Source organism: Schistocerca cancellata, unplaced genomic scaffold (assembly GCF_023864275.1).
Source record: "Schistocerca cancellata isolate TAMUIC-IGC-003103 unplaced genomic scaffold, iqSchCanc2.1 HiC_scaffold_254, whole genome shotgun sequence".
In the NCBI taxonomy this organism is placed as follows: domain Eukaryota; kingdom Metazoa; phylum Arthropoda; class Insecta; order Orthoptera; family Acrididae; genus Schistocerca; species Schistocerca cancellata.
Genome location: NW_026046276.1, coordinates 18,862 through 32,249, shown reverse-complemented (window position 1 = coordinate 32,249; position 13,388 = coordinate 18,862). Strand labels below are relative to the sequence as shown.

Genomic DNA, 13,388 nt, shown 5'->3' with positions numbered 1-13,388 from the left:
TCTCAAAAGGCGGCCGTTGAGCTGCATCCTAGCAGTTGCGTCACTACTAAACACGTGGGTCACCAGCAATGTGCAGTGTTATTTGATCGAGGGCGCAGCGTTACAGTCGCCCCCAGAAGCCGCAGCTCATCTCCTAGTCTCACAGCCGTCCACCAGGTGTTAGTACAAGTGTCGCCTCACTGGGCAGTGCAGATGTGTCCATTTTAGCTTGCAGGACGATGACGTGTAGCAATTTATGAGCTAACGCAAGTCGAATGTTTTAACGTGTGTATCTGCTAGATACTGCCTCTCATATGGTGGAGAGGCTCACTCCTTCTTGTGTCTCGTTCTCTGCACACGAGTTGCCCCTGGCATCGATATAGCACGTGTTTTCTAGCGTCAGCGTGGCGTCACGTCAAGTCAGCGAATTCAATATCACACGAATCGAGTCGACATGTTTGCTTGTTACGATGACGGAAGCTGAAGAAATGTGTGTGGAACTTCACTGCATCGGCTGCTCGCCCTTCAGCGTCCCTATGTCTTATCAGACGAAGGTGACTGTGAAATTGGCAACGAGGCACAAATTAACGAACACATGCAAATGGCAACCTTCGACGTCAGCCGAAATAGCTCAGTTGGGAGAGCGTTAGACTGAAGATCTAAAGGTCCCTGGTTCGATCCCGGGTTTCGGCAGGTATTCGTTTTCATGCGACGCCAATGGAATTACTCTGCGTTTGTGATAATGCAACTACCGCTGACAACAAAACTGACCCTCTCCTGTAGCTGTTCTGGTTGTCTATTGCATGCCATAAGAGGAACTTACTAGACAACTAACTCCCCTTAGAAGCAAAAGAATTAAAAATATCCTACCGACTGCATTCCCTTTTCCTGTGTCAGGTGGTGAAGAACATCTTCAACGGAACCGTGAAATGAGCGAAAGCGTGGGAAACATTGCATTCGAAATGCTTGTGAATTTTCCAATTGCCCAGTGAGTGTCGACAAAACACGTAAATTCTCTGCCTCCAACGTATGAGACGTAACAACTGGTACAATTTGTTGTTGCATCGTGTGTCAGCAGTCTTCGATAGTGTGTTACGGGCTTAGCGCGATAAGTTTGTAGACAGCATTTGGGCGACGTTTTATTAGTAACGGCCCCATGCAGCGATTGAACAACAGTAAAGGACATGAGTCAATGTATAGTTGTGCATCGTGGGAGGTTTTGCAGCCTTGTGTGAGCCCGGATAGCTCAGTCGGTAGAGCATTAGGCTTTTAACCTAAGGGTCCAGGGTTCAAGTCCCTGTCCGGGCGGAAATTTTAATACTTTGGTAGCGATTCGTCTGGTAGCGGTGGAAACGCTACGGAAAATAATGCAGCTACGCCGTTTTCTGACACCACAGTGTTTTAAACGGTAGCAGTTGCATGTGTCGAGAGAACACCGCGCTAACGGCAGTCGTGGCCGAGTGGTTAAGGCGTCTGACTCGAAATCAGATTCCCTCTGGGAGCGTAGGTTCGAATCCTACCGGCTGCGTGCGATTTTGCGTAAAGAGGAGCAAACGTTTTCGCACACATGTGACATGCGTGGGCGAATGCGGGTGCAACCAGTGATGCCATTCTCAACAAGACGAAAATTTCCGTTTTAAGAATACTGAGTTTTCGCGACGACAGCTACTTACTGTGCCTTTCGGTTCACCTCGCACTGACGCTGGGACTGCAGAAAGCCGTCGCTGAGATGGTGAGTACACAGATGTGCTCGAAAGTGTTGGACAGAGCGGACATTTCATTTTCTTTTTATGAATCGCAATTTCAATCATTCGAGTGCGGCAAAAGCAGTGGTGCAGCGTTTTTTTTTTCTTTTCTTAAGATCTCGCAGCTGCTTGGAGGTATGTCCATCGTTTTAAGACGACAGAAAACTAGCGTCAGCGGTGCGTCAGTGGGAAGTCGGTGAAGTCGCCATTGGAGCCATAAGTCAGTGGGAAATTAGTACACTTTCGTAACGGCTAATGGAAACCCTACAGCAAAGAGTGAGGCCACGCCGTTTTCTGCCATCAGATTGCTTCTAAAGATGGCGGCTTCACTTGTCGGGAGTCGCTTCCGCCACCGGCAGTCGTGGCCGAGTGGTTAAGGCGTCTGACTTGAAATCAGATTCCCTCTGGGAGCGTAGGTTCGAGTCCTGCCGACTGCGAAAATTTTCTCGCTCTCAAAAGGCGGCCGTTGAGCTGCATCCTAGCAGTTGCGTCACTACTAAACACGTGGGTCACCAGCAATGTGCAGTGTTATTTGATCGAGGGCGCAGCGTTACAGTCGCCCCCAGAAGCCGCAGCTCATCTCCTAGTCTCACAGCCGTCCACCAGGTGTTAGTACAAGTGTCGCCTCACTGGGCAGTGCAGATGTGTCCATTTTAGCTTGCAGACGATGACGTGTAGCAATTTATGAGCTAACGCAAGTCGAATGTTTTACCGTGTGTATCTGCTAGATACTGCCTCTCATATGGTGGAGAGGCTCACTCCTTCTTGTGTCTCGTTCTCTGCACACGAGTTGCCCCTGGCATCGATATAGCACGTGTTTTCTAGCGTCAGCGTGGCGTCACGTCAAGTCAGCGAATTCAATATCACACGAATCGAGTCGACATGTTTGCTTGTTACGATGACGGAAGCTGAAGAAATGTGTGTGGAACTTCACTGCATCGGCTGCTCGCCCTTCAGCGTCCCTATGTCTTATCAGACGAAGGTGACTGTGAAATTGGCAACGAGGCACAAATTAACGAACACATGCAAATGGCAACCTTCGACGTCAGCCGAAATAGCTCAGTTGGGAGAGCGTTAGACTGAAGATCTAAAGGTCCCTGGTTCGATCCCGGGTTTCGGCAGGTATTCGTTTTCATGCGACGCCAATGGAATTACTCTGCGTTTGTGATAATGCAACTACCGCTGACAACAAAACTGACCCTCTCCTGTAGCTGTTCTGGTTGTCTATTGCATGCCATAAGAGGAACTTACTAGACAACTAACTCCCTTAGAAGCAAAAGAATTAAAAATATCCTACCGACTGCATTCCCTTTTCTGTGTCAGGTGGTGAAGAACATCTTCAACGGAACCGTGAAATGAGCGAAAGCGTGGGAAACATTGCATTCGAAATGCTTGTGAATTTTCCAATTGCCCAGTGAGTGTCGACAAAACACGTAAATTCTCTGCTCCAACGTATGAGACGTAACAACTGGTACAATTTGTTGTTGCATCGTGTGTCAGCAGTCTTCGATAGTGTGTTACGGGCTTAGCGCGATAAGTTTGTAGACAGCATTTGGGCGACGTTTTATTAGTAACGGCCCCATGCAGCGATTGAACAACAGTAAAGGACATGAGTCAATGTATAGTTGTGCATCGTGGGAGGTTTTGCAGCCTTGTGTGAGCCCGGATAGCTCAGTCGGTAGAGCATTAGGCTTTTAACCTAAGGGTCCAGGGTTCAAGTCCCTGTCCGGGCGGAAATTTTAATACTTTGGTAGCGATTCGTCTGGTAGCGGTGGAAACGCTACGGAAAATAATGCAGCTACGCCGTTTTCTGACACCACAGTGTTTTAAACGGTAGCAGTTGCATGTGTCGAGAGAACACCGCGCTAACGGCAGTCGTGGCCGAGTGGTTAAGGCGTCTGACTCGAAATCAGATTCCCTCTGGGAGCGTAGGTTCGAATCCTACCGGCTGCGTGCGATTTTGCGTAAAGAGGAGCAAAACGTTTTCGCACACATGTGACATGCGTGGGCGAATGCGGGTGCAACCAGTGATGCCATTCTCAACAAGACGAAAATTTCCGTTTTAAGAATACTGAGTTTTCGCGACGACAGCTACTTACTGTGCCTTTCGGTTCACCTCGCACTGACGCTGGGACTGCAGAAAGCCGTCGCTGAGATGGTGAGTACACAGATGTGCTCGAAAGTGTTGGACAGAGCGGACATTTCATTTTCTTTTTATGAATCGCAATTTCAATCATTCGAGTGCGGCAAAAGCAGTGGTGCAGCGTTTTTTTTTTCTTTTCTTAAGATCTCGCAGCTGCTTGGAGGTATGTCCATCGTTTTAAGACGACAGAAAACTAGCGTCAGCGGTGCGTCAGTGGGAAGTCGGTGAAGTCGCCATTGGAGCCATAAGTCAGTGGGAAATTAGTACACTTTCGTAACGGCTAATGGAAACCCTACAGCAAAGAGTGAGGCCACGCCGTTTTCTGCCATCAGATTGCTTCTAAAGATGGCGGCTTCACTTGTCGGGAGTCGCTTCCGCCACCGGCAGTCGTGGCCGAGTGGTTAAGGCGTCTGACTTGAAATCAGATTCCCTCTGGGAGCGTAGGTTCGAGTCCTGCCGACTGCGAAAATTTTCTCGCTCTCAAAAGGCGGCCGTTGAGCTGCATCCTAGCAGTTGCGTCACTACTAAACACGTGGGTCACCAGCAATGTGCAGTGTTATTTGATCGAGGGCGCAGCGTTACAGTCGCCCCCAGAAGCCGCAGCTCATCTCCTAGTCTCACAGCCGTCCACCAGGTGTTAGTACAAGTGTCGCCTCACTGGGCAGTGCAGATGTGTCCATTTTAGCTTGCAGACGATGACGTGTAGCAATTTATGAGCTAACGCAAGTCGAATGTTTTACCGTGTGTATCTGCTAGATACTGCCTCTCATATGGTGGAGAGGCTCACTCCTTCTTGTGTCTCGTTCTCTGCACACGAGTTGCCCCTGGCATCGATATAGCACGTGTTTTCTAGCGTCAGCGTGGCGTCACGTCAAGTCAGCGAATTCAATATCACACGAATCGAGTCGACATGTTTGCTTGTTACGATGACGGAAGCTGAAGAAATGTGTGTGGAACTTCACTGCATCGGCTGCTCGCCCTTCAGCGTCCCTATGTCTTATCAGACGAAGGTGACTGTGAAATTGGCAACGAGGCACAAATTAACGAACACATGCAAATGGCAACCTTCGACGTCAGCCGAAATAGCTCAGTTGGGAGAGCGTTAGACTGAAGATCTAAAGGTCCCTGGTTCGATCCCGGGTTTCGGCAGGTATTCGTTTTCATGCGACGCCAATGGAATTACTCTGCGTTTGTGATAATGCAACTACCGCTGACAACAAAACTGACCCTCTCCTGTAGCTGTTCTGGTTGTCTATTGCATGCCATAAGAGGAACTTACTAGACAACTAACTCCCTTAGAAGCAAAAGAATTAAAAATATCCTACCGACTGCATTCCCTTTTCTGTGTCAGGTGGTGAAGAACATCTTCAACGGAACCGTGAAATGAGCGAAAGCGTGGGAAACATTGCATTCGAAATGCTTGTGAATTTTCCAATTGCCCAGTGAGTGTCGACAAAACACGTAAATTCTCTGCTCCAACGTATGAGACGTAACAACTGGTACAATTTGTTGTTGCATCGTGTGTCAGCAGTCTTCGATAGTGTGTTACGGGCTTAGCGCGATAAGTTTGTAGACAGCATTTGGGCGACGTTTTATTAGTAACGGCCCCATGCAGCGATTGAACAACAGTAAAGGACATGAGTCAATGTATAGTTGTGCATCGTGGGAGGTTTTGCAGCCTTGTGTGAGCCCGGATAGCTCAGTCGGTAGAGCATTAGGCTTTTAACCTAAGGGTCCAGGGTTCAAGTCCCTGTCCGGGCGGAAATTTTAATACTTTGGTAGCGATTCGTCTGGTAGCGGTGGAAACGCTACGGAAAATAATGCAGCTACGCCGTTTTCTGACACCACAGTGTTTTAAACGGTAGCAGTTGCATGTGTCGAGAGAACACCGCGCTAACGGCAGTCGTGGCCGAGTGGTTAAGGCGTCTGACTCGAAATCAGATTCCCTCTGGGAGCGTAGGTTCGAATCCTACCGGCTGCGTGCGATTTTGCGTAAAGAGGAGCAAACGTTTTCGCACACATGTGACATGCGTGGGCGAATGCGGGTGCAACCAGTGATGCCATTCTCAACAAGACGAAAATTTCCGTTTTAAGAATACTGAGTTTTCGCGACGACAGCTACTTACTGTGCCTTTCGGTTCACCTCGCACTGACGCTGGGACTGCAGAAAGCCGTCGCTGAGATGGTGAGTACACAGATGTGCTCGAAAGTGTTGGACAGAGCGGACATTTCATTTTCTTTTTATGAATCGCAATTTCAATCATTCGAGTGCGGCAAAAGCAGTGGTGCAGCGTTTTTTTTTTCTTTTCTTAAGATCTCGCAGCTGCTTGGAGGTATGTCCATCGTTTTAAGACGACAGAAAACTAGCGTCAGCGGTGCGTCAGTGGGAAGTCGGTGAAGTCGCCATTGGAGCCATAAGTCAGTGGGAAATTAGTACACTTTCGTAACGGCTAATGGAAACCCTACAGCAAAGAGTGAGGCCACGCCGTTTTCTGCCATCAGATTGCTTCTAAAGATGGCGGCTTCACTTGTCGGGAGTCGCTTCCGCCACCGGCAGTCGTGGCCGAGTGGTTAAGGCGTCTGACTTGAAATCAGATTCCCTCTGGGAGCGTAGGTTCGAGTCCTGCCGACTGCGAAAATTTTCTCGCTCTCAAAAGGCGGCCGTTGAGCTGCATCCTAGCAGTTGCGTCACTACTAAACACGTGGGTCACCAGCAATGTGCAGTGTTATTTGATCGAGGGCGCAGCGTTACAGTCGCCCCCAGAAGCCGCAGCTCATCTCCTAGTCTCACAGCCGTCCACCAGGTGTTAGTACAAGTGTCGCCTCACTGGGCAGTGCAGATGTGTCCATTTTAGCTTGCAGACGATGACGTGTAGCAATTTATGAGCTAACGCAAGTCGAATGTTTTACCGTGTGTATCTGCTAGATACTGCCTCTCATATGGTGGAGAGGCTCACTCCTTCTTGTGTCTCGTTCTCTGCACACGAGTTGCCCCTGGCATCGATATAGCACGTGTTTTCTAGCGTCAGCGTGGCGTCACGTCAAGTCAGCGAATTCAATATCACACGAATCGAGTCGACATGTTTGCTTGTTACGATGACGGAAGCTGAAGAAATGTGTGTGGAACTTCACTGCATCGGCTGCTCGCCCTTCAGCGTCCCTATGTCTTATCAGACGAAGGTGACTGTGAAATTGGCAACGAGGCACAAATTAACGAACACATGCAAATGGCAACCTTCGACGTCAGCCGAAATAGCTCAGTTGGGAGAGCGTTAGACTGAAGATCTAAAGGTCCCTGGTTCGATCCCGGGTTTCGGCAGGTATTCGTTTTCATGCGACGCCAATGGAATTACTCTGCGTTTGTGATAATGCAACTACCGCTGACAACAAAACTGACCCTCTCCTGTAGCTGTTCTGGTTGTCTATTGCATGCCATAAGAGGAACTTACTAGACAACTAACTCCCTTAGAAGCAAAAGAATTAAAAATATCCTACCGACTGCATTCCCTTTTCTGTGTCAGGTGGTGAAGAACATCTTCAACGGAACCGTGAAATGAGCGAAAGCGTGGGAAACATTGCATTCGAAATGCTTGTGAATTTTCCAATTGCCCAGTGAGTGTCGACAAAACACGTAAATTCTCTGCTCCAACGTATGAGACGTAACAACTGGTACAATTTGTTGTTGCATCGTGTGTCAGCAGTCTTCGATAGTGTGTTACGGGCTTAGCGCGATAAGTTTGTAGACAGCATTTGGGCGACGTTTTATTAGTAACGGCCCCATGCAGCGATTGAACAACAGTAAAGGACATGAGTCAATGTATAGTTGTGCATCGTGGGAGGTTTTGCAGCCTTGTGTGAGCCCGGATAGCTCAGTCGGTAGAGCATTAGGCTTTTAACCTAAGGGTCCAGGGTTCAAGTCCCTGTCCGGGCGGAAATTTTAATACTTTGGTAGCGATTCGTCTGGTAGCGGTGGAAACGCTACGGAAAATAATGCAGCTACGCCGTTTTCTGACACCACAGTGTTTTAAACGGTAGCAGTTGCATGTGTCGAGAGAACACCGCGCTAACGGCAGTCGTGGCCGAGTGGTTAAGGCGTCTGACTCGAAATCAGATTCCCTCTGGGAGCGTAGGTTCGAATCCTACCGGCTGCGTGCGATTTTGCGTAAAGAGGAGCAAACGTTTTCGCACACATGTGACATGCGTGGGCGAATGCGGGTGCAACCAGTGATGCCATTCTCAACAAGACGAAAATTTCCGTTTTAAGAATACTGAGTTTTCGCGACGACAGCTACTTACTGTGCCTTTCGGTTCACCTCGCACTGACGCTGGGACTGCAGAAAGCCGTCGCTGAGATGGTGAGTACACAGATGTGCTCGAAAGTGTTGGACAGAGCGGACATTTCATTTTCTTTTTATGAATCGCAATTTCAATCATTCGAGTGCGGCAAAAGCAGTGGTGCAGCGTTTTTTTTTTTCTTTTCTTAAGATCTCGCAGCTGCTTGGAGGTATGTCCATCGTTTTAAGACGACAGAAAACTAGCGTCAGCGGTGCGTCAGTGGGAAGTCGGTGAAGTCGCCATTGGAGCCATAAGTCAGTGGGAAATTAGTACACTTTCGTAACGGCTAATGGAAACCCTACAGCAAAGAGTGAGGCCACGCCGTTTTCTGCCATCAGATTGCTTCTAAAGATGGCGGCTTCACTTGTCGGGAGTCGCTTCCGCCACCGGCAGTCGTGGCCGAGTGGTTAAGGCGTCTGACTTGAAATCAGATTCCCTCTGGGAGCGTAGGTTCGAGTCCTGCCGACTGCGAAAATTTTCTCGCTCTCAAAAGGCGGCCGTTGAGCTGCATCCTAGCAGTTGCGTCACTACTAAACACGTGGGTCACCAGCAATGTGCAGTGTTATTTGATCGAGGGCGCAGCGTTACAGTCGCCCCCAGAAGCCGCAGCTCATCTCCTAGTCTCACAGCCGTCCACCAGGTGTTAGTACAAGTGTCGCCTCACTGGGCAGTGCAGATGTGTCCATTTTAGCTTGCAGACGATGACGTGTAGCAATTTATGAGCTAACGCAAGTCGAATGTTTTACCGTGTGTATCTGCTAGATACTGCCTCTCATATGGTGGAGAGGCTCACTCCTTCTTGTGTCTCGTTCTCTGCACACGAGTTGCCCCTGGCATCGATATAGCACGTGTTTTCTAGCGTCAGCGTGGCGTCACGTCAAGTCAGCGAATTCAATATCACACGAATCGAGTCGACATGTTTGCTTGTTACGATGACGGAAGCTGAAGAAATGTGTGTGGAACTTCACTGCATCGGCTGCTCGCCCTTCAGCGTCCCTATGTCTTATCAGACGAAGGTGACTGTGAAATTGGCAACGAGGCACAAATTAACGAACACATGCAAATGGCAACCTTCGACGTCAGCCGAAATAGCTCAGTTGGGAGAGCGTTAGACTGAAGATCTAAAGGTCCCTGGTTCGATCCCGGGTTTCGGCAGGTATTCGTTTTCATGCGACGCCAATGGAATTACTCTGCGTTTGTGATAATGCAACTACCGCTGACAACAAAACTGACCCTCTCCTGTAGCTGTTCTGGTTGTCTATTGCATGCCATAAGAGGAACTTACTAGACAACTAACTCCCTTAGAAGCAAAAGAATTAAAAATATCCTACCGACTGCATTCCCTTTTCTGTGTCAGGTGGTGAAGAACATCTTCAACGGAACCGTGAAATGAGCGAAAGCGTGGGAAACATTGCATTCGAAATGCTTGTGAATTTTCCAATTGCCCAGTGAGTGTCGACAAAACACGTAAATTCTCTGCTCCAACGTATGAGACGTAACAACTGGTACAATTTGTTGTTGCATCGTGTGTCAGCAGTCTTCGATAGTGTGTTACGGGCTTAGCGCGATAAGTTTGTAGACAGCATTTGGGCGACGTTTTATTAGTAACGGCCCCATGCAGCGATTGAACAACAGTAAAGGACATGAGTCAATGTATAGTTGTGCATCGTGGGAGGTTTTGCAGCCTTGTGTGAGCCCGGATAGCTCAGTCGGTAGAGCATTAGGCTTTTAACCTAAGGGTCCAGGGTTCAAGTCCCTGTCCGGGCGGAAATTTTAATACTTTGGTAGCGATTCGTCTGGTAGCGGTGGAAACGCTACGGAAAATAATGCAGCTACGCCGTTTTCTGACACCACAGTGTTTTAAACGGTAGCAGTTGCATGTGTCGAGAGAACACCGCGCTAACGGCAGTCGTGGCCGAGTGGTTAAGGCGTCTGACTCGAAATCAGATTCCCTCTGGGAGCGTAGGTTCGAATCCTACCGGCTGCGTGCGATTTTGCGTAAAGAGGAGCAAACGTTTTCGCACACATGTGACATGCGTGGGCGAATGCGGGTGCAACCAGTGATGCCATTCTCAACAAGACGAAAATTTCCGTTTTAAGAATACTGAGTTTTCGCGACGACAGCTACTTACTGTGCCTTTCGGTTCACCTCGCACTGACGCTGGGACTGCAGAAAGCCGTCGCTGAGATGGTGAGTACACAGATGTGCTCGAAAGTGTTGGACAGAGCGGACATTTCATTTTCTTTTTATGAATCGCAATTTCAATCATTCGAGTGCGGCAAAAGCAGTGGTGCAGCGTTTTTTTTTTCTTTTCTTAAGATCTCGCAGCTGCTTGGAGGTATGTCCATCGTTTTAAGACGACAGAAAACTAGCGTCAGCGGTGCGTCAGTGGGAAGTCGGTGAAGTCGCCATTGGAGCCATAAGTCAGTGGGAAATTAGTACACTTTCGTAACGGCTAATGGAAACCCTACAGCAAAGAGTGAGGCCACGCCGTTTTCTGCCATCAGATTGCTTCTAAAGATGGCGGCTTCACTTGTCGGGAGTCGCTTCCGCCACCGGCAGTCGTGGCCGAGTGGTTAAGGCGTCTGACTTGAAATCAGATTCCCTCTGGGAGCGTAGGTTCGAGTCCTGCCGACTGCGAAAATTTTCTCGCTCTCAAAAGGCGGACGTTGCTAGGATGCACCTAGCAGTTGCGTCACTACTAAACACGTGGGTCACCAGCAATGTGCAGTGTTATTTGATCGAGGGCGCAGCGTTACAGTCGCCCCCAGAAGCCGCAGCTCATCTCCTAGTCTCACAGCCGTCCACCAGGTGTTAGTACAAGTGTCGCCTCACTGGGCAGTGCAGATGTGTCCATTTTAGCTTGCAGACGATGACGTGTAGCAATTTATGAGCTAACGCAAGTCGAATGTTTTACCGTGTGTATCTGCTAGATACTGCCTCTCATATGGTGGAGAGGCTCACTCCTTCTTGTGTCTCGTTCTCTGCACACGAGTTGCCCCTGGCATCGATATAGCACGTGTTTTCTAGCGTCAGCGTGGCGTCACGTCAAGTCAGCGAATTCAATATCACACGAATCGAGTCGACATGTTTGCTTGTTACGATGACGGAAGCTGAAGAAATGTGTGTGGAACTTCACTGCATCGGCTGCTCGCCCTTCAGCGTCCCTATGTCTTATCAGACGAAGGTGACTGTGAAATTGGCAACGAGGCACAAATTAACGAACACATGCAAATGGCAACCTTCGACGTCAGCCGAAATAGCTCAGTTGGGAGAGCGTTAGACTGAAGATCTAAAGGTCCCTGGTTCGATCCCGGGTTTCGGCAGGTATTCGTTTTCATGCGACGCCAATGGAATTACTCTGCGTTTGTGATAATGCAACTACCGCTGACAACAAAACTGACCCTCTCCTGTAGCTGTTCTGGTTGTCTATTGCATGCCATAAGAGGAACTTACTAGACAACTAACTCCCTTAGAAGCAAAAGAATTAAAAATATCCTACCGACTGCATTCCCTTTTCTGTGTCAGGTGGTGAAGAACATCTTCAACGGAACCGTGAAATGAGCGAAAGCGTGGGAAACATTGCATTCGAAATGCTTGTGAATTTTCCAATTGCCCAGTGAGTGTCGACAAAACACGTAAATTCTCTGCTCCAACGTATGAGACGTAACAACTGGTACAATTTGTTGTTGCATCGTGTGTCAGCAGTCTTCGATAGTGTGTTACGGGCTTAGCGCGATAAGTTTGTAGACAGCATTTGGGCGACGTTTTATTAGTAACGGCCCCATGCAGCGATTGAACAACAGTAAAGGACATGAGTCAATGTATAGTTGTGCATCGTGGGAGGTTTTGCAGCCTTGTGTGAGCCCGGATAGCTCAGTCGGTAGAGCATTAGGCTTTTAACCTAAGGGTCCAGGGTTCAAGTCCCTGTCCGGGCGGAAATTTTAATACTTTGGTAGCGATTCGTCTGGTAGCGGTGGAAACGCTACGGAAAATAATGCAGCTACGCCGTTTTCTGACACCACAGTGTTTTAAACGGTAGCAGTTGCATGTGTCGAGAGAACACCGCGCTAACGGCAGTCGTGGCCGAGTGGTTAAGGCGTCTGACTCGAAATCAGATTCCCTCTGGGAGCGTAGGTTCGAATCCTACCGGCTGCGTGCGATTTTGCGTAAAGAGGAGCAAACGTTTTCGCACACATGTGACATGCGTGGGCGAATGCGGGTGCAACCAGTGATGCCATTCTCAACAAGACGAAAATTTCCGTTTTAAGAATACTGAGTTTTCGCGACGACAGCTACTTACTGTGCCTTTCGGTTCACCTCGCACTGACGCTGGGACTGCAGAAAGCCGTCGCTGAGATGGTGAGTACACAGATGTGCTCGAAAGTGTTGGACAGAGCGGACATTTCATTTTCTTTTTATGAATCGCAATTTCAATCATTCGAGTGCGGCAAAAGCAGTGGTGCAGCGTTTTTTTTTTCTTTTCTTAAGATCTCGCAGCTGCTTGGAGGTATGTCCATCGTTTTAAGACGACAGAAAACTAGCGTCAGCGGTGCGTCAGTGGGAAGTCGGTGAAGTCGCCATTGGAGCCATAAGTCAGTGGGAAATTAGTACACTTTCGTAACGGCTAATGGAAACCCTACAGCAAAGAGTGAGGCCACGCCGTTTTCTGCCATCAGATTGCTTCTAAAGATGGCGGCTTCACTTGTCGGGAGTCGCTTCCGCCACCGGCAGTCGTGGCCGAGTGGTTAAGGCGTCTGACTTGAAATCAGATTCCCTCTGGGAGCGTAGGTTCGAGTCCTGCCGACTGCGAAAATTTTCTCGCTCTCAAAAGGCGGCCGTTGAGCTGCATCCTAGCAGTTGCGTCACTACTAAACACGTGGGTCACCAGCAATGTGCAGTGTTATTTGATCGAGGGCGCAGCGTTACAGTCGCCCCCAGAAGCCGCAGCTCATCTCCTAGTCTCACAGCCGTCCACCAGGTGTTAGTACAAGTGTCGCCTCACTGGGCAGTGCAGATGTGTCCATTTTAGCTTGCAGACGATGACGTGTAGCAATTTATGAGCTAACGCAAGTCGAATGTTTTACCGTGTGTATCTGCTAGATACTGCCTCTCATATGGTGGAGAGGCTCACTCCTTCTTGTGTCTCGTTCTCTGCACACGAGTTGCCCCTGGCATCGATATA

At 48.9% G+C, this 13,388-nt stretch overlaps 24 non-coding genes across 24 annotated transcripts; all 24 read left to right on the top strand.

Moving 5' to 3' along the window:
* Positions 1 to 599: 599 nt before the first annotated feature.
* On the top strand, positions 600 to 672 carry Trnaf-gaa (transfer RNA phenylalanine (anticodon GAA)). Its single transcript has one exon. It is a non-coding gene; the product is annotated as a tRNA-Phe (tRNA).
* Positions 673 to 1,214: 542 nt separating this feature from the next.
* Trnak-uuu (transfer RNA lysine (anticodon UUU)) lies at positions 1,215 to 1,287 on the top strand. Its single transcript has one exon. It is a non-coding gene; the product is annotated as a tRNA-Lys (tRNA).
* A 138-nt stretch (positions 1,288 to 1,425) lies between these two features.
* Trnas-cga (transfer RNA serine (anticodon CGA)) lies at positions 1,426 to 1,507 on the top strand. The gene has a single exon. It is a non-coding gene; the product is annotated as a tRNA-Ser (tRNA).
* Positions 1,508 to 2,079: 572 nt separating this feature from the next.
* On the top strand, positions 2,080 to 2,161 carry Trnas-uga (transfer RNA serine (anticodon UGA)). Its single transcript has one exon. It is a non-coding gene; the product is annotated as a tRNA-Ser (tRNA).
* Positions 2,162 to 2,772: 611 nt separating this feature from the next.
* Positions 2,773 to 2,845, top strand: Trnaf-gaa (transfer RNA phenylalanine (anticodon GAA)). Its single transcript has one exon. It is a non-coding gene; the product is annotated as a tRNA-Phe (tRNA).
* Positions 2,846 to 3,384: 539 nt separating this feature from the next.
* On the top strand, positions 3,385 to 3,457 carry Trnak-uuu (transfer RNA lysine (anticodon UUU)). The gene has a single exon. It is a non-coding gene; the product is annotated as a tRNA-Lys (tRNA).
* Positions 3,458 to 3,595: 138 nt separating this feature from the next.
* Positions 3,596 to 3,677, top strand: Trnas-cga (transfer RNA serine (anticodon CGA)). The gene has a single exon. It is a non-coding gene; the product is annotated as a tRNA-Ser (tRNA).
* Positions 3,678 to 4,250: 573 nt separating this feature from the next.
* Trnas-uga (transfer RNA serine (anticodon UGA)) lies at positions 4,251 to 4,332 on the top strand. Its single transcript has one exon. It is a non-coding gene; the product is annotated as a tRNA-Ser (tRNA).
* Positions 4,333 to 4,943: 611 nt separating this feature from the next.
* Positions 4,944 to 5,016, top strand: Trnaf-gaa (transfer RNA phenylalanine (anticodon GAA)). Its single transcript has one exon. It is a non-coding gene; the product is annotated as a tRNA-Phe (tRNA).
* Positions 5,017 to 5,555: 539 nt separating this feature from the next.
* On the top strand, positions 5,556 to 5,628 carry Trnak-uuu (transfer RNA lysine (anticodon UUU)). The gene has a single exon. It is a non-coding gene; the product is annotated as a tRNA-Lys (tRNA).
* Positions 5,629 to 5,766: 138 nt separating this feature from the next.
* On the top strand, positions 5,767 to 5,848 carry Trnas-cga (transfer RNA serine (anticodon CGA)). Its single transcript has one exon. It is a non-coding gene; the product is annotated as a tRNA-Ser (tRNA).
* A 572-nt stretch (positions 5,849 to 6,420) lies between these two features.
* Positions 6,421 to 6,502, top strand: Trnas-uga (transfer RNA serine (anticodon UGA)). Its single transcript has one exon. It is a non-coding gene; the product is annotated as a tRNA-Ser (tRNA).
* A 611-nt stretch (positions 6,503 to 7,113) lies between these two features.
* Trnaf-gaa (transfer RNA phenylalanine (anticodon GAA)) lies at positions 7,114 to 7,186 on the top strand. The gene has a single exon. It is a non-coding gene; the product is annotated as a tRNA-Phe (tRNA).
* Positions 7,187 to 7,725: 539 nt separating this feature from the next.
* Positions 7,726 to 7,798, top strand: Trnak-uuu (transfer RNA lysine (anticodon UUU)). Its single transcript has one exon. It is a non-coding gene; the product is annotated as a tRNA-Lys (tRNA).
* A 138-nt stretch (positions 7,799 to 7,936) lies between these two features.
* Positions 7,937 to 8,018, top strand: Trnas-cga (transfer RNA serine (anticodon CGA)). The gene has a single exon. It is a non-coding gene; the product is annotated as a tRNA-Ser (tRNA).
* A 573-nt stretch (positions 8,019 to 8,591) lies between these two features.
* Positions 8,592 to 8,673, top strand: Trnas-uga (transfer RNA serine (anticodon UGA)). The gene has a single exon. It is a non-coding gene; the product is annotated as a tRNA-Ser (tRNA).
* Positions 8,674 to 9,284: 611 nt separating this feature from the next.
* Trnaf-gaa (transfer RNA phenylalanine (anticodon GAA)) lies at positions 9,285 to 9,357 on the top strand. Its single transcript has one exon. It is a non-coding gene; the product is annotated as a tRNA-Phe (tRNA).
* A 539-nt stretch (positions 9,358 to 9,896) lies between these two features.
* On the top strand, positions 9,897 to 9,969 carry Trnak-uuu (transfer RNA lysine (anticodon UUU)). The gene has a single exon. It is a non-coding gene; the product is annotated as a tRNA-Lys (tRNA).
* A 138-nt stretch (positions 9,970 to 10,107) lies between these two features.
* Positions 10,108 to 10,189, top strand: Trnas-cga (transfer RNA serine (anticodon CGA)). The gene has a single exon. It is a non-coding gene; the product is annotated as a tRNA-Ser (tRNA).
* A 572-nt stretch (positions 10,190 to 10,761) lies between these two features.
* Trnas-uga (transfer RNA serine (anticodon UGA)) lies at positions 10,762 to 10,843 on the top strand. Its single transcript has one exon. It is a non-coding gene; the product is annotated as a tRNA-Ser (tRNA).
* Positions 10,844 to 11,456: 613 nt separating this feature from the next.
* Positions 11,457 to 11,529, top strand: Trnaf-gaa (transfer RNA phenylalanine (anticodon GAA)). The gene has a single exon. It is a non-coding gene; the product is annotated as a tRNA-Phe (tRNA).
* Positions 11,530 to 12,068: 539 nt separating this feature from the next.
* Trnak-uuu (transfer RNA lysine (anticodon UUU)) lies at positions 12,069 to 12,141 on the top strand. Its single transcript has one exon. It is a non-coding gene; the product is annotated as a tRNA-Lys (tRNA).
* A 138-nt stretch (positions 12,142 to 12,279) lies between these two features.
* Positions 12,280 to 12,361, top strand: Trnas-cga (transfer RNA serine (anticodon CGA)). The gene has a single exon. It is a non-coding gene; the product is annotated as a tRNA-Ser (tRNA).
* A 572-nt stretch (positions 12,362 to 12,933) lies between these two features.
* Trnas-uga (transfer RNA serine (anticodon UGA)) lies at positions 12,934 to 13,015 on the top strand. Its single transcript has one exon. It is a non-coding gene; the product is annotated as a tRNA-Ser (tRNA).
* The last annotated feature ends 373 nt before the right edge of the window (positions 13,016 to 13,388 follow it).